Genomic DNA, 23,794 nt, shown 5'->3' with positions numbered 1-23,794 from the left:
CTAGCAGTCGAGATGACAAGCATATTATCCGCACGGCTGTAACGGAACGTGCAGCCACGTGTCGATCCCTGAGTCAACAGATGGGGACGTTTGCAAGACAACAACCATCTGCACGAACAGCTCGACGACGTTTGCAGCAGCATGGACTATCAGCTCGGAGACCATGGCTGCGGTTACCCTTGACGCTGCATCACAGACAGGAGCGCCTGCGATGGTGTACTGGGGTGCACGAATGGCAAAACGTCATTTTTTAGGGTCAATTCACGTTCTGTTACAGCATCATGACAGTCGCATCCGTGTCTGGCGACATCTAGTGAACGCACATTGGAAGCGTGTATTCGTCATCGCCATACTGGCGTATCACCCGGCGTGATGGTTTGGGTGCCATTGGTTACACGTCTCGGTCTCCTCTTGTTCACATTGACGGCACTTTGAACAGTGGACGTTACATTTCAGATGCTTTACGACCCGTGGCTCTACCCTTCATTCGATTCCTGCGAAACCGTACATTTCAGCAGGTTAATGCACGACTGCATGTTGCAGGTCCTGTACGGGCCTTTCTGGATACAGAAAATGGTCGACTGCTGCCCTGGCCAGCACATTCTCCAGATCTCTCACCAATTGAAAACGTCTGGTCAACGGTGGCCCAGCAACTGGCTCGTCACAATACGCCAGTCACTACTCTATATGAACAGTGGTATCGTGTTGAAGCTGCATGGACAGCTGTACCTGTCACGCCATCCAAGCTGTGTTTGACTCAGTGCACAGGCGTATCAAGGCCGTTATTATGGCCAGAGGTGGTTGTTCTGGGTACTGATTTCTCAGGATCTATGCACGCAAATTGCGTGTAAATGTAATTACATGTCAGTTCTAGTATAATATATTTGTCCAATGCATATCCGTTTATCATCTGCATTTCTTCTTGGTGTAGCAATTTTAATGGCCAGTAGTGTACATGGCAGTACCAGAAGTTGAACACAAGTTCTCTGCATGGTAGTCAGATGCTCGCCGCGCGGAGTGGTCGTGCGGTTAGAGGCGCCATGTCACGGATTGCGTGGCCCCTCCCGCAGAGGTTCGAGTCCTCCCTCTGGCATAGGTGTGTGTGTTGTTCTTCTCTTAAGTTAGTTTAAGTAGTGTTTAAGTCTAGGGGCCGATGGCCTGGGCAGTTTGGTCCCTTAGGATTCACACATTTGAACATTTTCGAATTTCAGATGCTCTTATCATGAAACTAAGGAAACAGACTTTCCCCGTAACGTAATGCACCGTCAACCTTTGAACAAAGTCGCAAGAGAAAAAGCACCGGTGTTTACAATGGTTTCAGATTGGAAATCATGACTAGCCACGAGTGGCCAGCCGGTACAGCCCAGAGCTGGTGGACGGGATGAACATGCTGGTGACGCTGCTGCCGGGAACCGCCGTCACCTACAACGGAGAGGAGATCGGCATGGAGGACAACTACAACATGACGTGCGAGGTGGCGCACGACCCGCAGGGCTGCCACGATGGCGTCACTTTGGGCAGGTCCAGGGATCCCTGCAGGACGCCCTTTCAGTGGGACAACACGACGAGCGCTGGTCCGTAATGCCTGTGAGCCCTTCCCGCACCATGCATACTTGTTTATAAAACCGATAGCGATGCCACAGTACTCAATCAAACTACTTAACAGTTATTTATCAGGCCAGCGGCAGATCGGTGCCACATCGATCCACCACTGTCGTGATCTCATTAGTAATTTTCAATGTTCACTTTTACTTATTGTACAACAAGGCCCTGTAGGCACTCAGAGAAAAAGTGTGAGTTTTTCAAATCAGTCATGCAGCATTGAGCGATTATCAAATCGCGGTATGTGAAATACGTTCTCTAAAATGCCACTCTCTGTTTCGCAGCTCCCAACACTAATCTGGGACACTTATGAACTTCATTCTGATAACATTTTGAAATATTACAGCTGGCGAAGGGGGAAACCAGCTCACAAATCGCTGCTGTATTGCATTCCAAAGGTGGACCAATGCGGTATTAAACAGGCTCATCACTTTGCGTGTGTGCAGGCTTCTCGAGTAACGACACGACGTGGCTGCCGGTGCATGAGAACTACGAGACTCTGAACCTGGAGGCGCAGAAAGAGGCCAACCGAAGCCACTTCAAGGTCTACCAGAAGCTGGCCGCCGCCCGCAAACAGAGGGTGGCGCAGAGGGGCGCCACCGAAACGTTCGCCTTGGGCAGTGTCTTTGCTTTCACCAGGTATACTTCACGCACTTTTCTATCATCTCGTTATCTCTGTAGGCTTGTACCAAGGGGGCCAGGAGAGGATGTTGTTTGGTGGCTGGAATCCTATTTCTATAGCACAAACTGCACACATATATTAACTAGGTTCTTTATTCGTAAAAATAGAAAATTACTTAACTTAAGGCAGTCGTTGTGGTACAAGCTCTTTGTAATAGTTCACATTAGCCTCACTGTTGGTGAAGTACGAAGTCCGCTATGTACACTATTCTGGTCGCTACATGCTGCCTGATTCTGTGCTAGAGGCTGTGACTGCAACTCCGGCTCATTGACTCGTGGATGGCAGACTCGAACTCACTCGGTGCAACAGACTGCGAGAGACTGGCTCTCTGGTCTGCGGAGGCGATTTAAATTCTAGCGGCCGAGAGGGCGTTGGTGGCGCATTTCCTGCAGTTCTGTCATTGGCCTGTATCCATCTTCTCGTAACCTCTATGTTGCATGGTATGCTGGCGCCAGCTTACGCCAGCACATTTAATGCCTCACTCTCTGACTCAATTTCACTTTAAAAATTCCCTCTCTCTCTCTCTCTTTGTAAGTGTCAGCAGATTATGGTCTTCGGATTCGATTCGCAGCCGAGTCGGGGATTTTCTCCAATCAGAACTAGAGCGTCGTCATATCGTTATCAACGACACGTGAATCGCCAAAATTGCACCAACTAAAATGACTTGCACCAGTCGTTTGTCTTTTGCCCAGAAGGCGGATCCCAGACACAAATGCCATACGCTTATTTCATTTCTCTTTCTTAACACTTATCCGGTTAACCACAAGCTGGATGCCCTTCTTATCGCCACTTTCATCAGTTAACGTAATGGCAAGTAGGGATGGGAAAAACTGATTTATTAAAACCGGTACTGGTATTTCAGTCCTGAATAACCAGTATTTCTCAGTATTTGTCTGGCCTCGGTTATAAGAGGTGTTTTTTTTTTAATTTTTCCTAATAACCTCCACACACAGCAGGCCAGCTTCCATCCGTTTCAAACCAAGTACATTGCCAGACTTCCCACCACACTCTGCTATTACTAGTCATTTACTTACTCTGACAAACCAAAGTTAACCTCTCTGGTCAATATCTCTGGTCTCAAACACAGTATTACAAAGAATTAGGAGTATATCGATACTACAGACGGTGAGTACATTTATTAAATTCACAATTTCATTCACATTTATGGCCAAAACTTCATGAAAATAATCATGACTAATAGGACAACCCTTTCCAAACTCCTTTTTTTTTAAAAAAAAAGAAGTGTGACATTCGACATATTTTCATTGCTTTGTAATATTTCTTTTTACGACAGAAGATGTGAAAAGCGACGAGTGCTATTTTAATAACAATTCCGACATGAACGAGCAACAAACACAAGGCGCAAGAATTAGTACAGTGTTGCGGAGACAATAAAGGACCTTTTACTACATGGTATGGCCTATTAGATGGTACGCGTGTGCATGCAGCGTACAAGACTTGCCGCATCTTGTCTGTATTGTAGTTCTTCACTGTCGTCATCGTACATCTCTTGCATTACAGAGTGGCACCAATCCTAATCTGGAAGTATTTTACGAAGTAAGTGTTTTTGTGGAGAAGAATGCTCCATCCGCTTTAAAATATGAAAAAGGGGAGGAGATAAGAAATTTCACTCGAAACGTCTTGAGAAAGGTAGGTTTGCAGCAGCTGAAAAGTCTTTTGAAGACCTGGCAAAGCAAAGAACGTAGGAAACAAGAAACCAGAAGAAAATCCGTGGAGGGAGAGAGCACTCTGAGTACAAATCTGAGGCGTTATGCAGAGATAACGTAAGGAAAAACACGTTAGGTTGAACTTTAAATTGCTTCCAGTGGAAATTATGTTTTCAATGTTTATGTACATTTTCCCAGAATATGTGAAGGCTATAATTATGAAAACTTATACGCGTATTTCTATAAATCCAGTAAACCTTGTGTCAAGAGCAAATTTTGGAATAATAAGTGCAAGCTGGGATATGAGGTACACTGCCTGGAATTTTGTGTCTATTTTAAATTATTCTTACGGACCTGTAATTAAAAAAATATTAAAATTCTCGTACTCGATAATTTAAAAAAAAAAGAACCTCATGAGAGAAGCTTGCTTTATGCAAAGAGGTTACACAGAAAAAGTTTTGTAGAAATATCTTGATTAGTTTATGGAAAATGATACATACATTGCTTATTGAAAATAAAATTTTTAAATTCCAAGGAACTCAACAGTAAATGTATTAATATCATGTAAAGAATGGTACAAAAATTCTTTGCCGCATCTTCAAATCTTCAAAACTGTGGAGTTGGTGCATCTTTTACATCTTTCAAATAGTGTGTGTTTTTCACGAACGTCCCGCTTAAGCTACAGCATTGTCCTGATTTACAAACTTCCATAGTCAGTCTGCAGACCTGTGTTGACAGTCGCAATGCTTAGTCGGACACTGATAATGGTCTGGAATGCATGTTCACTCTGCAGCGGAGTGTGCGCTCATTTGAAACTTCCTCGCGGATGCAACTGTGTCCCGACCGATTCCTTTCGCGGGCAGCCAACACTCACGACACAGTCAGTAAAGTTGTGAGGGTGGGTAGTTTGTCGTCCTTGGATAGTTCAGTAGACAGGCCACTTTATTGCAAAATGAGAAGGTCCTAGGCCCGATTCACTGTCCAGCACGCAGCTTGAATCTTCCAGGACGTTTCACTGGTTATGGTGAATGCTCACTTCAATCTCATGTTGTGTAAATTATGGCATTGTGAAAATTGTGGGAAACTGTTGCTATTACAGTTTTTAAATCAACTGCATCCATTTGTACTTCTCAAATTTTTAATGAGAACGCATTCCAGGAGGTTCATTTATCTGATTACAATGTCTTCTCCAAAGCGACGTACTGATGTAAATATATTATTATTTTTATTATAGTATTAACACTTTTCATATATTTTATTGTTATTATTATTACACTCTTAGAAATCTAAGGAGATCATCACGGTAAGTTACGTTTGTGTGAGGGGGAAGAGTGGAGCAGAGCCACTATCAGTACAGTATTACCAGAACCAAACCCTGGATCTGCGCCTTCGTAAGGAAGGAACTCATGTTCGTCATCGGTTTGTGAATCGTCTGAACTGTTTTTCGTTATCACTGAGTGAGATGGCGCAGTGTTCTAAGACTGGAATCGTACTCAGTAAGACAGTGGTTTAAATTCTTGTCCGCTCATCCATTTGTAGATTTACCGTGATTTCGCTAAATGGCTCAAGGGGATGCCAGGAGGGTTACCTCTTTTAAGTGCAGGGCCGATACCCTTTCTCTATCCGAGCTTGTGCAGTGGTCTATCCTATGCAGGTCGTTCTGCATTTCGCTAGTGTCTTCTGGCACTGCAGCTTTCCTATATTCTAATTGCTGAGTGTCGATGAAGTAAAAGCCAAGGAAGAAGATCCTTCCGTTGTAGTCATGAAATACCAGTGTATCACAGGTGTGCTAGCTATGGGAGAAGGGGGCTTGAAGTAGCGTGAGGGGTTATTAGAAGTGTCCGCAGACAGCAATCGGGCCAACTGCGCCAGGCACATTCCAGCTGAGCGAGGGATCGCGTAAAACCTCACGGAGGTAATTAGCGAATTAGGAGTGGTAGGTAGCGTAGAAGTGGTTCAATTACCGTATATGCAGTCTGTAGGAGGATCCAAAGACCGAGCCGCGATTTTACCTGGTCTTCATAAAGGTAGGCCACCATCCATCCTCTGACCCATACTATCGCATGAGTCTTGGCTACAGGAAACACACGTCCTCCCGGCGAGTTAAAGCGTACGGGTCGATCACGGATCGAGGGGCACGGAGGGAACAGGTTACCATTTGCCGCCCCAGCGTCCAGACCTCACAAAAAACGACGCAGGTCAGGCGATGGGCAGTGTCCATGAAACCAGTTGCAGGTAAACGCTGGTTAGTGGCAAATTTTCCAGAGGCGACCTGATACCACGTCGCTCGGGCTGATGTCGGGAGGTAAGACTGATGAAGGTTGCGCCATAATGCAGTCCATCCCGTTAATGGATACTCAATTTTAACGTTGTTGCAATATACCTGCACGCCGCAATATAACTGAATGTGGAAATCTTTTGGGCAGCCGGCCGGGATGGCCAAGCGGTTCTAGGCGCTACAGTCTGGAACCGCGCGACCGCTACGGTCGCAGGTTCGAATCCTGCTTCGGGCATGGATGTGTGTGATGTCCTTAGGTTAGTTAGGTTTAAGTAGTTCTAAGTTCTAGGGGACTGATGACCTTAGAAGTTAAGTCCCATAGTGCTCAGAGTCATTTGAACCATCTTTAGGCTGGGGGACGCGCGCCACTGCGTACATAGCTAAGGTCCACGAAGAAGACAGACAGATACGAAGAAGACAGACAGATACACGATTAGAGGTGCAACGTGTCCTACCGAAAGATACGAACTAGCTTACCTCCGAGCCGAGCGTCGACATCGCACAGGCGCCCGCTAGCGACATCGGCTAAGCAGGTTGGTGTCGTCGCAACATTTGGCTGTAGCTGCTCATGGACCTGACTGATCGGTTCGCTGTTGGTGTCGACAGGACCCTGGCTGGCGAGGACAGCCTGCTGGTGGCGGTGAACCTGGGCACGGAGAACCAGTCGGTCGACCTCAAGGCCATGCTGCCGCTCGCCCATCACTTCACCGTCCTCACCAGTTCCGTCAGCAGCCCTCTGACCGAAGGGTGAGTACTCGCTCCTCACAGTACATACACTGCACATTCCACCGAATAAAACCAAGCACGCAACTGCCTTTCATTTGTAAATGTGATCGTGGAACTGCTTTACCCTACTTCCATGCTCTACGAGGTGCATTCAAGTTCTAAGGCCTCCGATGTTTTTTCTCCGGACTGGAAAGAGATAGAAACATGCGCATTGTTTTAAAATGAGGCCGCGTTCATTGTCAATACGTCCCAGAGTTGGCAGTACCGTACGGGAGATGGAATTTTACCGCCAGCGGCGAGAATTAAAACTGTTTTAAATACTTAAAAAGGGCGACGTTTTCCTTACTTGAACAGCGTGCAATCATTCGTTTTCTGAATTTGCGTGGCGTGAAACCAATTGAAATTCATCGACAGTTGAAGGAGACATGTGGTGATGGAGTTATGGATGTGTCGAAAGTGCGTTCGTGGGTGCGACAGTTTAATGAAGACAGAACATCGTGTGACAACAAACCGAAACAACCTCGGGCTCGCACAAGCCGGTCTGACGACATGATCGAGAAAATGGAGAGAATTGTTTTGGGGGATCGCCGAATGACTGTTGAACAGATCGCCTCCAGAGTTGGCATTTCTGTGGGTTCTGTGCACACAATCCTGCATGACGACCTGAAAATGCGAAAAGTGTCATCCAGGTGGGTGCCACGAATGCTGACGGACGACCACATGGCTGCCCGTGTGGCATGTCGCTAAGCAATGTTGACGCTCAACGACAGCATGAATGGGACTTTCTTTTCGTCGGTTGTGACAATGAATGAGGCGTGGATGCCAGTTTTCAATCCAGAAACAAATCGCCAGTCAGCTCAATGCAAGCACACAGATTCACCGCCACCAAAAAAATTTCGGGTAACCGCCAGTGCTGAAAAAATGATGGTGTCCATGTTCTGGGACAGCGAGGGCGTAATCCTTACCCATTGCGTTCCAAAGGGCACTACGGTAACAGGTGCATCCTACGAAAATGTTTTGAAGAACAAATTCCTTCCTGCACTGCAACAAAAACGTCCGGGAAGGGCTGCGCGTGTGCTGTTTCACCAAGACAACGCACCCGCACATCTAGCTAACGTTACGCAACAGTTTTTTCGTGATAACAACTTTGAAGTGATTCCTCATGCTCCCTACTCACCTGGCTCCTAGTGACTTTTGGCTTTTTCCAACAATTAAAGACACACTCCGTGGCCGCACATTCACCAGCCGTGCTGCTATTACCTCAGCGATTTTCCAGTGGTCAAGACAGACTCCTAAAGAAGCCTTCCCGTTGCTATGGAATCACGGCGTCAGCGTTGTGAAAAATGTGTACGTCTGCAGGGCGATTACGTCGAGAAGTAACGCCAGTTTCATCGATTTCGGGTGAGTAGTTAATTAGAAAAAAACTCGGCCTTTGAACTTGAATGCACCTCGTAATACTGCCTTTTTATGTGTCAATGACATTTAAGTTTTTACTTTTCCCCCTAAAGAATTAGCCATGATTTTTAAGTCTTTTTCGGGAGTGGACCTTAATGTTCGCGTTTTATTCCAGCTTTTCTCATAGTCTTTTGCATGAGCAGTACCACAAAAATATTGTTGTTCACCATAGCCAGTTTATAGTTCTGTGAGTAGATCGTTTGTTGCCCCTTCCTGCGAAAAATTTCTTGTGTCTTTATGCTTTTCTGTTCGCAGACTTGTGCTGCATGTATCGTCTTTTCCTGTCGCGGCCACAAATAGATGTTCATTGTCATCAGGACAGTCAGCGACACCGAAAATCACGGACCCAACACTAATCTATGCAGTTTTCGTGACGTGTCACACCCTGATACGTATCTAAATGTGCTGCTGTTGACTTACCCTTCCATATAGAAAATCATATACAGGGTGACTGAAAACTCCACCGACAAACTTTCAGAGATGGTAGTATGGACCAAGACAAAAAGAAAAGTCCAGTAAACATGGGCCCTTGAATGCGTACTTTGTGTGTCTTTGATACTGTAAAACACACCTCTTCTACTGAATCTTTATTTTCGGTATTTTGGGAGGAGGTGGTACGGACCAATGCAGGAGAAAAATGTCCGGTAAACACGGGTTCTAAAATGAATACCTTAAGAGCTGTGAGCACTTGTCCAGTATAATAAGTGTGTTTCACGAGAAGGAAAGTAAAGCAAGTGTTCACAGTTCTTAAGATACGCGTTTTAGAGTCCACATTTGTTAGACATTTTATTCTCGTTCGCGTCCATATATTACCTCTGAAAGTTCTGTAGTTGTAGAGTTCTGTATCACCCTGCATGTGTTTAGTTGAAATGATTCCTGCGGTTCCAAAACTATGTTTCATTTTACCACATTCCTAACGCCACTACATAATACAGGGGTAGGCCTACTAGTGATACCAAACTACATACATTAAACTACATACATTATGTGATCAAAAGTATCCGAACAACCACAAAAACATACCTTTTTCATATTAAGTGCATTGTGCTGCCACCTACTGCTAGGTACTTCATATCAGTGACCTCACTAGTCATTAGACATCGTGAGAGAGCACAATGGGGCGTTCCGCGGAACTCACGGACTTCTAACATCGTCAGGTGATTGAGTGTCACTTTTGTCACACGTCTGTACACGAGATTTTCACACTCATAAACATCTCTAGGTCCACTGTTTCCGATGTGATCGTGAAGCGGCAACGTGAAGGGAGACGTACAGCACAAAAGCGTACAGGCCGACCTCGTCTGTTGACTGACAGAGACCGCCGACAGTTGAAGAGGGTCGTAATGTGTAATAGGCAGACCATTACACAGGAATTCCAAACTACATCAGGATCCACAGCAAGTACAATGACATTTGGGCGGGAGGTGAGAAAACTTGGATTTCATGGTCGAGCGGTTGCTCATACGCCACACATCATGCCGGTAAATGCCAAACGACGCCTCGCTTGGTGTGAGGAGGGTAAACATCGGCCGATTGAACAGTGGAAAAACGTGGTGTGGAGTGACGAATCACGGTACACAATGTGGCGATCCGATGGCAGTGTGTGGGTAAGGCGAATGCCCGGTGAACGTCATGTGCCATCGTGTGTAGTGTCATCAGTAAAATCTGGAGGCGACGGTGTTAGGGTGTGGTCTTGTTTATGCATGGAAGGGGCTGCACACCTTGTTGTATTGCGTGGTATTATCACAGCACAGGCCTACATTGATGTTTTAAGCACCTTCTTGCGTCCCTCTTTTGAAGAGGAATTCGACGATGGCGACTGCATCTTTCAACACGATCGAGCAGCTGTTCATAACGTACGGTCTGTGGCGGATCGGTTACACGAAAATAACATCCCTGTAATGGACTGCCCTGCGCTGAATCGTGACCTGAATCTTATAGATAACCTTTGGGATGTTTTGGAATGCCGACTTCGTGACAGGCCTCACCGATCGATATCGATTCCTCTCCTTAGTGCAGCACTCCGTGAAGAATGGGCTGCCATTCCCCAAGAAACTTTCCATCACCTCTTTGAACGTATGCCTGCGAGAGTGGAAGCTGTCATCAGGGCTAAGGGTGAGCCAACTCCATATTGTATTCCAGCATTACTGATGGAGGGCGCCACGAACTTGTAAGCCATTTCCAGCCAGGTGTCCGGATACTTTTGATCATATAGTGTATGTAGCAATTACAGTTGGAATTGTGTCAGGCGTTCCAGAGCTGTGCTAAAAAGTAAAATCACATAGAAGTGTACAGCTTGTTTCACTACTTCTATTACAGGCTTTTACAAGTTGTAGTGGGTACTCAGTAGATGAAGATTTGGTAAGGAGCCCATGGCCTGGAATGTACCGTTTGGATGCAAAATAAGTTTGAAGACCGGATCACTTTCAAGTCTTCAGCTTCGCAGTACGTACACAGCAAAGGCTCTGAGCTCCGACCTCTGCGATCTACAGGAGCCCATGGCATTGACAATGCTTCGAGTGCTCGTCATTGGGTTCTCTTCTACGTGACGTAGGACGTTCTCATAAACGTCTAGAGTCCATGGAACACCAGTCAACCCTCCTAGTTGCGAACGAACCGGTTTCTTGCAGCCGTTAATGTAGTCGGATGAAAGGCTTATGTGATGTACTTAAAACAGGTACTAAAGACGGAGCTTTCTTTTCAGATTTTGTGTACACGATGAAGCGAGAGATCTGGACGTGGTCCGACCTTCAAACTTATTTTATATTCAAACTGCACGTTTTTTTATCACATCTTTATCGGATACGTCACCTCTACAACCCTTACAACAGAGTGTAATAGGAATTGTGAAACGCGCTATGTATACAGATCGTATCCCAAATGATAGCGAAAAAATGACAGGCGAATAGAGGAAGAAACGTTCTAGTAAACATGGCCCACAAACCACTCATCTGAGAGATAATTGCGAACGGGTTGTTGAGGACCTATAGTAGGGAATATTTTACTATTTAGTACTAATGTGTTTCAATAAATGGCGGAGACTTCTCCACGGCTTACCAGAACAAGAAGTACAATACTGGTTCAGCAAGCTACATGTTACAATACACTACAAACTCGCACCTGTTAAAGGCGATGTGCCACGTTTATCCTCGCATTTGGATGCAATAGTGCATTCGTGTCTGCAGCGAGTTAAGAATCCCTTCAATCACTTGCGAATCCTCACGTAAATCATGAAAGGCAGCTTCATTTCTTCAACCTGAGAAACGCAAGAGCTGTTCACTTCACTTTTGAGTACCCGAGGAAGAATAGTCCTGGTGGCTAGTACGGACCCTGCGTGACTTGTCCACGTTGGAACGTATTGATGCAATAGATATCGTCTTACATTAGCAGCAAAACGCGCCAGAGTCGTATCATGCATGTAACCAGTTCTCCAAATGTGGATCATGAGTGAAATTTGAGCTAAATTAGATGGGGACTTTACCGTAAAGTTTAAATTCAAGTAATTTTGTACTGACTAGGAGAATATTTCGTACTGAGATGATTGGCAACTGCTGACCACGTTTCGGTATTATCTCGCAAGTAGATGGCTCCAGCCTCATGTCAATTGGAACGTTTTTGTTGCTATACTGCTGGCTACTAAAACTGATGCGCCATCGAGGCCGACACCAGGTATAGCATAAGGCGAAATTTCTGCGTTTTGCTTCTAAATTTTATATTGTGTACAACAGTTTGTAAACTGATCAATAATTATTGGTGTTAAGTGTGTAAAAAAATCTTGGTTGAGGAGAATCCCACCGTATTGTAATATCTGCCTGTTAAGCCATCATACAAGCTACCCGTTTCCCACCTTTTTACATCTGTGCCTTTTCCGTTAAGGTGTTGTCATATCATGTTTATAATGTTCTTCCCATTGTTTTTTGTTGATTGTGTTAATGTTTAATTCGTCCTTTTTTGTCTATTTAAATGTTTGATTGCTTTATAGGTAATAGTCCATTAATGTAATTTTGTAAGTTACTTATACAATGTGATCAATCCTTAACGCAACTGCCTGGCACGGTTTTTTTTCCCCCTCCAGCAGTCAGCTGGCAGCAGGGCTGGCGGAGAGTATATTTCCCCTCTGGAGCGAGGCCTTCATTTGTGAAGAAATCTTGTGCAGGCACGACTTGTATGTTAGGAGCAGCAGTGCAGTGTACTGATTGGAAGTGTTTGACATGAAATGACAAAATTGAAGTATTCTAGACGCCAAAGAATATTGATGCATGATTCATAATGCAGACAGAATCAGCGCGTGCTGTACGGAGATTATTTCAAGAGGAATTTTTTGATGTTCAAGTTCCTAATTGGAGTACGATTCATTGATTCATAAATAAATTTCGTAAACAAGTACGTAAAGGACTCACAGAAGAAAGTCTGCATAACACTGGGCATGCTCTGGAAAGGTCTCCTAGGAAACCAGATCGACGCCTTTTTCAGCAAATGAGTATTGGCTGTAGCTCCGTCTGAACGGTTGCAAAGTTACTTAAGTTACAGCCAACTGCAGTGTAGCAACTTAAACTTTATAACCCTGCTAAAGGATTGCGGTTTTGTGAATGGATTTTGAATAGGGTGCATGACGGAGAAATTGACCTTTACCTGCGTTCAGACAAATTATGCTTCCACCCAAGTGGATACATTAATTCACAAATTAATCGTTACTGACGTTCTGAAAAGTCTAACGTAATACACGAGGCCACCCTGCATGATCAAAAAATAGGAGTCGGTGTGCTATTAGCAGTGAAATAATAACAGGTCGTGTTTTTTTTCGGAAAACATTTTATGGCCTTTTTTAGCCAAGTAACTGAGGGAGAACGTGCTTTCGTGATCTCAGCAGGACTCTGTGATGGCAAATATAACCAACTTCTCATTACAGGAAATTCATGACATGTTTCAAGATAGAGTTATCAGTAACAACTTATGGCATCCTCGTTGCCCCATTTAAACCCCTGCTATTTTCCTCTCTGGAAGAGCATTAAAAGAGGAAGTCTACAAATGAAATCCATACAATTTAAATGACTTAAAGCTGTCGATCGTGAAGAAATTGATGACATTTCTCAGAGGGGAGTACGGTGTATAATGAGCAGTTTCCTATGTAGGTGTCAGAAATGCTTGAACAACTAAAGGACGAAGTTTCCGCATGCCCTTACTTGGTATGCGTGAGTAATTTACTGTTATTTTCAAGTGTTTATGTCATGTACGTTAGAAATAACTAACGCGACAAACCTTACTACACTACTGGTCCTTAAAATTGCTACACCACGAAGATGACGTGCTACAGACGCGAAATTTAACCGACAGGAAGAAGATGCTGTGATATGAAAATGATTAGCTTTTCAGAGCATTCACACAAGGTTGGCGCCGGTGGCTACAACGTGCTGACTTGAGGAAAGTTTCCAACCGATTTCTCATACACAAACAGCAATTGACAGACGTTGCCTGGTGAAACGTTGTTGTGATGCCTCGTGTAAGGAGGAGAAATGCGTATCATCACGTTTCCGACTTTGATAAAGGTCGGATTGTAGCCTATCCTGATTGCGGTTTACCGTATCGCGACAGTGCTGCTCGCGTTGGGCGAGATCCAATGACTGTTAGCAGAATATGGAATCGGTGGGTTCAGGAGGGTAATACGGAACGCCGTGCTGGATCCCAACAGCCTCGTATTACTAACAGTAGAGATGACAGGCATCTTATCCGCATGGCTGTAATGGATCGTGCAGCCACGTCTCGATCCCTGAGTCAACAGATGGGGACGTTCGCAACACAACAACCATCTGCACTAACAGTTCGACGACGTTTGCAGCCGCATGGACTATCAGCTCGGAGACCATGGCTGCGGTTATCTTTGACGCTGCATCACAGACAGGAGCGCCTGCGATGGTGTATTCAACGAAGAACCTGGGTGCACGAATGGCAAAACGTCTTTTTTTTCGGATGAATCCAGGTTCTGTTTACAGCATCATGATGGTCGCATCCGTGTTTGGCGACATCGCGGTGAACGCACATTGGAAGCGTGTATTCGTCATCGCCATACTGGCGTATCACCCGGCGTGATGGTATGGGGTGCCATTGCTAACACGCCACGGTCACCTCTTGTTCGCACTGACGGCACTTCGAACAGTGGACGTTACATTTCAGATGTGTTACGACCCGTGGCTCTACCCTTCATTCGATCCCTGCGAAACCCTACATTTCAGCAGGATAATGCACGACTGCATGTTGCAGGTCCTGTACGGGCCTTTCTGGATACAGAAAATGTTCGACTGCTACCATGGCCAGCACATTCTCCAGATCTCTTCCCAATTGAAAACGTCTGGTCAATGGTGGCCGAGCAACTGATTCGTCACAATACGCCAGTCACTACTCTTGATGAACTGTGGTATCGTGTTGAAGCTGCATGGGCAGCTGTACCTATACACGCCATCCAAGCTCTGTTTGACTCAATGCCCAGGCGTATCAAGGCCGTTATTACGGCCAGAGGTGGTTGTTCTGGATACTGATTTCTCAGGATCTATGCACCCAAATTGCGTGAAAATGTAATCACATGTTAGTTCTGGTATAATACACTCCTGGAAATGGAAAAAAGAACACATTGACACCAGTGTGTCAGACCCACCATACTTGCTCCGGACACTGCGAGAGGGCTGTACAAGCAATGATCACACGCACGGCACAGCGGACACACCAGGAACCGCGGTGTTGGCCGTCGAATGGCGCTAGCTGCGCAGCATTTGTGCACCGCCGCCGTCAGTGTCAGCCAGTTTGCCGTGGCATACGGAGCTCCATCGCAGTCTTTAACACTGGTAGCATGCCGCGACAGCGTGGACGTGAACCGTATGTGCAGTTGACGGACTTTGAGCGAGGGCGTATAGTGGGCATGCGGGAGGCCGGGTGGACGTACCGCCGAATTGCTCAACACGTGGGGCGTGAGGTCTCCACAGTACATCGATGTTGTCGCCAGTGGTCGGCGGAAGGTGCACGTGCCCGTCGACCTGGGACCGGACCGCAGCGACGCACGGATGCACGCCAAGACCGTAGGATCCTATGCAGTGCCGTAGGGGACCGCACCGCCACTTCCCAGCAAATTAGGGACACTGTTGCTCCTGGGGTATCGGCGAGGACCATTCGCAACCGTCTCCATGAAGCTGGGCTACGGTCCCGCACACCGTTAGGCCGTCTTCCGCTCACGCCCCAACATCGTGCAGCCCGCCTCCAGTGGTGTCGCGACAGGCGTGAATGGAGGGACGAATGGAGACGTGTCGTCTTCAGCGATGAGAGTCGCTTCTGCCTTGGTGCTAATGATGGTCGTATGCGTGTTTGGCGCCGTGCAGGTGAGCGCCACAATCAGGACTGCATACGACCGAGGCACACAGGGCCAACACCCGGCATCATGGTGTGGGGAGCGATCTCCTACACTGGCCGTACACCACTGGTGATCGTCGAGGGGACACTGAATAGTGCACGGTACATCCAAACCGTCATCGAACCATCGTTCTACCATTCCTAGACCGGCAAGGGAACTTGCTGTTCCAACAGGACAATGCACGTCCGCATGTATCCCGTGCCACCCAACGTGCTCTAGAAGGTGTAAGTCAACTACCCTGGCCAGCAAGATCTCCGGATCCGTCCCCCATTGAGCATGTTTGGGACTGGATGAAGCGTCGTCTCACGCGGTCTGCACGTCCAGCACGAACGCTGGTCCAACTGAGGCGCCAGGTGGAAATGGCATGGCAAGCCGTTCCACAGGACTACATCCAGCATCTCTACGATCGTATCCATGGGAGAATAGCAGCCTGCATTGCTGCGAAAGGTGGATATACACTGTACTAGTGCCGACATTGTGCATGCTCTGTTGCCTGTGTCTATGTGCCTGTGGTTCTGTCAGTGTGATCATGTGATGTATCTGACCCCAGGAATGTGTCAATAAAGTTTCCCCTTCCTGGGACAATGAATTCACGGTGTTCTTATTTCAATTTCCAGGAGTGTATATTAGTCCAATGAATACCCGTTTATCATCTGCATTTCTTCTTGCTGTAGCAATTTTAATGGCCACGAGGACCGCTGCCGACCGCGCTGCGGGAACAACAGCCGGCCTCGCCGGCTGGCCGCATGCCGCAAAAATGGTTCAAATGGCTCTGAGCACTATGGGACTCAACATCTGTGGTCATAAGTCCCCTAGAACTTAGAACTACTTAAACCTAACTAAACTAAGGACATCACACACATCCATGCCCGAGGCAGGATTCGAACCTGCGACCGTAGCGGTCACGCGGTTCCAGACCGAAGCGCCTTTAACCGCACGGCCACACCGGCCGGCGCATGCCGCAAAAGCGGTTGCTTTAACGATTGTAACGACTTATCACCCTGTACATCTGTCCCAGCTTGCTGTGTGTGCTTTTTAAGTTCTCATTTCAGAATTGCTCATTTTCATTTGTATGCTGTTCTTAATCCTAGCGTTCTTCTTTGTGCGTATTTTAGATATGCTTCCTTTTTTTCCTCTTATAAATTTTTCTAGTTTTTCGTACGATGTAGTTAACTTTATTATAATTCAGTTTACACATAAATGTCACAATTAAATAATGGAATGAAGGAGCAAAAAACATCAAAAGAATAAAAATAAATAAGGCGATTATGTAAAGATATTAATGTGTGCTGACTACTGGAATAAAATTGCCATTTAAGAACAAGAGTTGCAAATACAGGCTTTTAAAGTGAACCAAATTGGCTAAAACTATAATTACATAATTTCCATAGAAAAGACAAAAGTAATAGCATTCCGAGGAAGACAACAGGTGTGCTGAAAATAGTAAGAAAAAAGAAAATCATCGAGCAAGGATATCTGTTTAAGTAAGTGAAATTCGAAATTTCCTTTGATCATCATTATGATACAAAGAAGTTTATCCGGGCGGGAAGGCGCGCCGGACCCCGGCACGAATCCACCCAGCGGATTAGTGTCGAGGTCCAGTGTGCCGGCCAGTCTGTGGATGGTTTTTAAGGCGGTTTTCCATCTGCCTCGGCGAATGCGGGCTGTTTCCCTTTATTCCGCCTCACTTACATTATGTCGGCCATTGCTGTGAAAACACTTTCTCCACGTACGCATACACCATAGTTACTCTACCACGCAAACATTTGGGTTACACTCGTCTGGTGCGACACTTTCCCGGAGCGTCCACTGGGGGCCGAACCGAATAATAACCCTGGGTTCGGTGTGGGGCAGCGGTGGGGTGAGTGGACTGCTGTAGCCTGTTGTGGCGTTGTGTACCACTGCAGGCTACGGCGGGGACGTAGCCTCTCCGTCGTTTCTAGGTCCCCTGTTCCGTACAATACAGTATAATACAATACAAAGAAGACAAGAGCGAAATTTTAGAAAGTCTGTGGAAAATTAAAATAAAATTAAACAACAGACATCTAAAGAAATGCAATTAAAATTATGTAAAACACTGCCTGTCCGAGTGCTTTTACAGACCGGATGCTTAGATAACAAAAAAAGAAGACGTAAATCGAATAGTGATTTCAGAAATGAAATTCTTCAGATCAGTTAAAGGATGAAGACTAGGCTATAAAAAAGAAACCCAGATGTTACAAATAAGCTTAAAATATTTGCAATAACAAAAAAATGGACTCATATAAGCAGAACTGGAAGAAATATGTAGTCAGAATAGATAAAGGAAGATACGCCAAAAAACTTTTGTGTTATAAACCCAAAGGGGTAAGAGACATAGGTCGGCCCAGAAAGCGGTTGAAATACGACTCTGAAGCCCTTACAGATTCCTAGAATTCATGAATGTGGATGTTATTGCTGATAATGTATGTAAAAAATTTCGGTCTACACCTGCTGAATGGAGAACACGTTTCAAGACAGCTACTAAAATTTATGCAATAGACAAACAAGTAATTTCGCTTATTTTCTATAAATACATGATCGTAAACAAGGCGTGTGACGTCACGGAGGACGCCAGCTCCTAATCCTTTTGCTTCTGTCAGCGTGATTACATGCCCTGCTCCACCGTTCCGGAGGTGTTGTGGACGTACATACGTGTGCCGCTTGGGTTTTCCTGCAGACGAAGCCCACGAGAACTACAGGCCATGGCACATACGTCACAGCACGTGACCCTGCAGGTTTTACGAGTGCCAGCAGCCGTCTGCGGCGGCTAGCGAGTAAATATATCAGACGAGTTTAATAACTCTAGATTGCGCGCTTAAATGCACAGGTCAGAGGTAAGACGTCTATTGGGTACCTTTTCAATTACATATTGACATCCTGTGGGTCCTGCTCGAAGGAGAGCGTTGGAGAAATGTGGCGAACAAGCCTGTTAGTGTGACGTCATAAGTTCGTTGCAGGGCCCGTATATCTCGTTGGGTCCGCCAACACTGCTATTGACGTCTATATGTGCCCTGAGTTGCCGACCTCTTACCGCTGTGGATGAATAGCTTCCGTATCCCAGCGAATAAAGAAGTTTTGAATGTTTATCATACAACATATGTGCCTCTTCGAGTGCTATCATGCGCAAAAAATCTTGTTTCGATAGCTTGAAACATTTATGATGCAAGGCGGTTGTTATGAGCACATTCTTCCCGACGCGCAAGAGCAGAAATATGCGTGTTGCACGCGACCGTCTATCGGATATAAAAATCAATAACTCAAGAACGAAATGAGTTATCGTTCTGCTCACAATTTTAAATAAAATCAATATATTATCTACATTTCAGGCACTGCAGTAAACGAGCTAAAATCGACGATACGTCAAGTTCACGCAATTTGTCTTTGTATCAGCAAAATCTTTAAAATTTCATGCAGTGTATTGCTTAATTTTATGCAGTGCAATAGCTATGACAAATAGCTGAAGGAAAGTCAGTCCTTTATCGAGCTAAGATATCAGACCGTAAATGTGCAAAAATCAAATTTTTTCCAGTTAATAGTTTTCTTAAAATCGGATGGCAAATAAATCCTAGCAGCCGGCAAGTCTTCATGGACACACAACATGTGACTGTCTCTCAGATATAAAAATTAGTTACTCGAGAACGAAATAAGATACTATGCCGCACCCAATTTTAAACAAAATTTCGATATGTTACACATGTTTCATTTAGTGTGATGCGCAAGCTAAAATCAACCATACACGAAGTTTACACAATACGTTTTTACCTCTGGAAACTCTTTAAAATTTCGAGCAAAGTGTTGGTTAATTTGATGCAGTGCAGTAAATGCGATGAATAACAAAAAGAAATTCAGTCCTGTATCGAAGAAAAATATAAGATTGTAAGATGCGCAAAAATCAAATTTTTTCAGCAATTTTTTTTGCAGTTGTTTCAAAGAAAATGCTTTTATGCATGCTGCACATCGAAATTTTTATTTTTATTCGTGCACCCAGACGCGTTTCGCCTTTTTTACAAGGCATCTTTAGTGGGTGTCCTGAAACATTACATGATTTGTTCATTTTTACACATATGTTATGGTTTCAAATCTAGGTTATAGATTTGAAAACAGTTCCTTAACGTTTTTTTTATGAAATGGAAAGGCAGTTACAGGTATCTTCTAATTCATTGCTTCTAAGCAAACTGCTTTTCCTCATCTGGCAACCAGGTGGACATCTTATAGTTCACTATCAGTTCAACACTGTAACTACCATCTTTTTAATACAGAGTTTCATTTGTTTTTCTAAGTGCTAGCAATATTCTCAGTTTTCTGCATTCAACTGTTTTGTGAATGAATGTGTGTGTGTGTGTGTGTTTTAGAGAGGGAGAGAGACTTTCTTATACAGAATAAAAATCATTTATTTTATTTTTATTACTATTTTTTATTCATTTATTTATTCTTAATAATAATAATAATAATAATAATTATTATTATATTTTCCTGTATATACTTATGAGACGAATCAGATGTGTAATCAGTTGTTGTGATTTCTGTCTATTGTATGATCAATCAGTGTAAACAGTGAGTTGTCAGTCATATTTACTTGGTCATTTAGTAGTTGTTTCTTTTCAGCCTTTGTTTTGTATATATGTTACGTTTCCTGTAATGTTAGGAGACGTCTTTCATTATTTATTCTAATTATTTTCATATCATTTTCTCTAGTAGGTTCATGGTTATTTTCTTTCAAATGTTCTGCAAAAGTTGAGTGGCTCGTTCCATATTTCCATGCTCTGATATGTTCTTTGCACTGGTTGTCAAATGTTCTGCTGGTTTATCCTATATACCTTCCATCACATGTGTTGCACTGTAGGTGATATATTCCTGGTTTTTGGTAGATATCTGTGTTTTTTGTTATTTTTGGAATGTGCCTATGAATTGAATTGTCTGTTTTGAATGCTATGTTTGTCCCTTGTCTTTTGAAAATGTTTATTATTTTATGTGTGAGTTTGTGCTTGTATTTCATTGTGTACCATCTTTAATCTTCTTTCTTGTTTTCCTGTATTCTTTGTGTCGTTATTGTTCTGTCACTATTTGTGCCTGTTAGTGTAGTGTTTTGTTGTACTGTTGTTTGTGGTTATTTGTGTACTGTGTTTACTAAATGTATTTGTTTTTTTAAATTTTTTTTGTTTAATTTGGTGACTAGATCCCTGTTGTACCCATTGTTTGTTGCTATTTGTGTGACGATGTCTAGTTCTTCCTGGTAATTTTCTGTGCTGAGTGGTACTGTGTTGAGTCTGTGAAGTATGTATCTGAGTGCTGATTGTTTATGTGAGTGTGGGTGATTAGAAGTCTGATGTAGGATTGTGTCAGTAGTTGTAGGTTTACGGTAGATTTCAAAGATATGCTGATTGTTTTCCATTTTAATGGTTATATCTAAAATGTTTATTTGGTTGTTCTGGTCTTTTTCCATTGTGAATTTTATCTTTCTGTGTATTGTGTTTATATCTGTATGCAACTGGTCAATTTTTGCCTGAGGTTCATCTATTAAACAAAGGATGTCATCCATATATCTGACCCAATAAAATATGTTGTAATTCTTTTTGATAAAATTTTTGAAAATTAAGTTTTCTACATGGTTTATGAAAATGTTTGGTAGGGCACCTGATACTGGGGATCCCATTGGTAACCCATCTTCCTGTAAATAGAAAGTAGTTCTGATCAGTTATTAGTTCCAGTAACTTGTGTATTTCTTTGATGTGTTCATCTGGTATCTGACTGTTGTCCTTCAGGTTTGTTCTATGATATTTATTGTTTCTGATATTGGAATGTTAGAGTACACGTTTTCTATGTCAAAAGAGAGTAGAGTAGCTGTGTCTGGGATTTTTATATCTTTTTAAGTTGTATGAACTGTGAGGTGTTCCTTATAGTTCTGTCATCTTCTATTTTATAAGTTTTTGTTAGTATATTAAACATGTGTTGTGCAAGTTTGTAAGTGGGAGCTTACAATACAGGGATATTTGGTTTATAGAGTTTTGGTTGGCATGGGAGGGTGGGTACTGTAGGATTGTTCTGTATTAATTTAACATTTTCTCTGTCATCCAGTGTGTAGTCTATATTTTTTAACATATTCTTTAACTTGACCTGAAATCTGTTTGTTAGGTCTTATTTCAATTTTTTAATATTATTTTGTGAAATGAACGCTTCTGTTTTGTCATTTTATTGCTGTTTGGGTGTAAGAACTACTGTATTTTCTTTGTCTGCTTTAGTAATAATGATGTTTTCATTTTGGAGTTTCTTTCTGAGTTTTGTTCAACAATGTTCAAATGTGTGTGAAATCTTATGGGACTTAACTGCTAAAGTCATCAGTCCCTAAGCTTACATGCTCCTTAACTTAAATTATCCTAAGGACAAACACACACACCCATGCCCGAGGGAGGACTCGAACCTCTGCCGGGACCAGCCGCCACAGTCCATGACTGCAGCGCCTGACACCACTCGGCTAACCTCGCGCGGCTTTTTGAGTGTTTCGGATTCTGTTTTTATTGTTGTTGTGAGTCTGCTGTTTTGTATTTGCTATAATTTTATGTATTTCTTTTTTATCAGCCCAGTGTTTACATTGTTTTCACTTTTCTCCTGTCGCTTCTGATTGTATTATGAGGTTTTCTATGTATTCTTCGTCTACTTTTGTATTCACGTTATATTTCAGTCCTTTTTCTAAGAGCTCTTTTCCTTCATTGTTTAATTGTATGTCTGTGAGATTCATCAAACGTGGATAAAATTGGTGTGTGTGTTTTGGTTGTTTATTGTTCATGTCTCTTTGTTGTGTTTGTTGTCTCATGAGCTGTGTTATCTTTTTCTTATATATTTCTTCAATTTCGTCCAAGACACTGTCTGTGTAACTTTCAACCTTTTTGGCCAGATCAGAAAAAACAACAGGATTAGTTGGGCTGCGGTGCTGTAACGGCTAGCATACCGGCCTAGTAAGCTAGGAGTCTCGGTCGTGCTACAAATTTTAATTCAATTCTCCAACTTCGACCATTATCGGGTGATAATTAATTGGCAGCAAAAGAGACGCTGTCTCTCAGCGAGCAAAGGTAGCAGCGTTTAGCAATCAGTACAGCCACTAAAAAGCCGCGCTCAACGCGGAATGCAGAGATCATGTCTGCAGCAACGAAAGGCCTAATGATCCCGCACTGTGGCATCGTGTCTGCAGGTCTACGGTGGGCTCGCTGACGCTAGGCCCTCACGAGTCGGTGGTGCTGCAGGCGTCAGGGGAGCGGGGTGCGGCCGGCGCCCTCAGGGCGACCGCCCTGCTGTGTGCGGCGCTGGTCGCAGCCGTCCTCGCCGCCGGCCACTGCTAACGACAGCTGGCCGCGTCTCCAGCCGCCTCAGCACCGTCCCCTCTGCGACTCTGCCCCCCTCCCACCAGCTCCAATAACGATTTGAACGCTCATTCACTACAGTATAGCCTAACATCATTAAATTATAGCCTTGCACCGTTCTCTTTTCCTTTTCCTGCTTTTCAGGTAGTGTTAGTACTACGTCACCTCTGTTCTCCTTTAGCCCAAGACATTAACCCTTCGTGCGTCACATTTAGAAAAAAATTGGGGACAATTTTTTTTGTGCTGAATATTTACTGTATATGTAGCACATATGCCATACGACGAAAGGTATGTGCTGAGATTCGATCAGGATAGAGCCAGTGAAAAATGTCGATAGTTCCCAATCGCAAGGTTGGACGAGTAGTACATCTTCAAGTAGTAAGATCTTTGACAGCTAACAGAGCTAGGTGCACGCGGTAAAAGTTTGAGTAGTGGTGAGGAGATGCGCAGAGACAGCAGACGTGTTTCGAGTCGGAGCCAAATGCCTGCAGGAGGCAGCCGGGACGTGACAGCATCAAATTAAGAATTGGCGCTGCGCACATAATAAGCTATATATTGAGCGAAACTCGGCACATACCTGGGGAAACTAGAAACAATAATTAATGAAATAGG

General features: G+C 44.1%; 1 pseudogene; it reads left to right on the top strand.

Annotated features, from left to right (window-relative positions):
- The window catches only part of LOC126165132 (maltase A1-like), a 103,495-nt pseudogene extending 80,334 nt beyond the window's left edge, over positions 1–23,161 (top strand).
- Positions 23,162–23,794: the final 633 nt, after the last annotated feature.

The sequence above is a fragment of the Schistocerca cancellata genome, chromosome 1 (assembly GCF_023864275.1).
Source record: "Schistocerca cancellata isolate TAMUIC-IGC-003103 chromosome 1, iqSchCanc2.1, whole genome shotgun sequence".
Taxonomy (NCBI): domain Eukaryota; kingdom Metazoa; phylum Arthropoda; class Insecta; order Orthoptera; family Acrididae; genus Schistocerca; species Schistocerca cancellata.
Note: the sequence above shows the minus strand (reverse complement) of the source record. Positions and strands in the feature narration are given on the sequence as shown.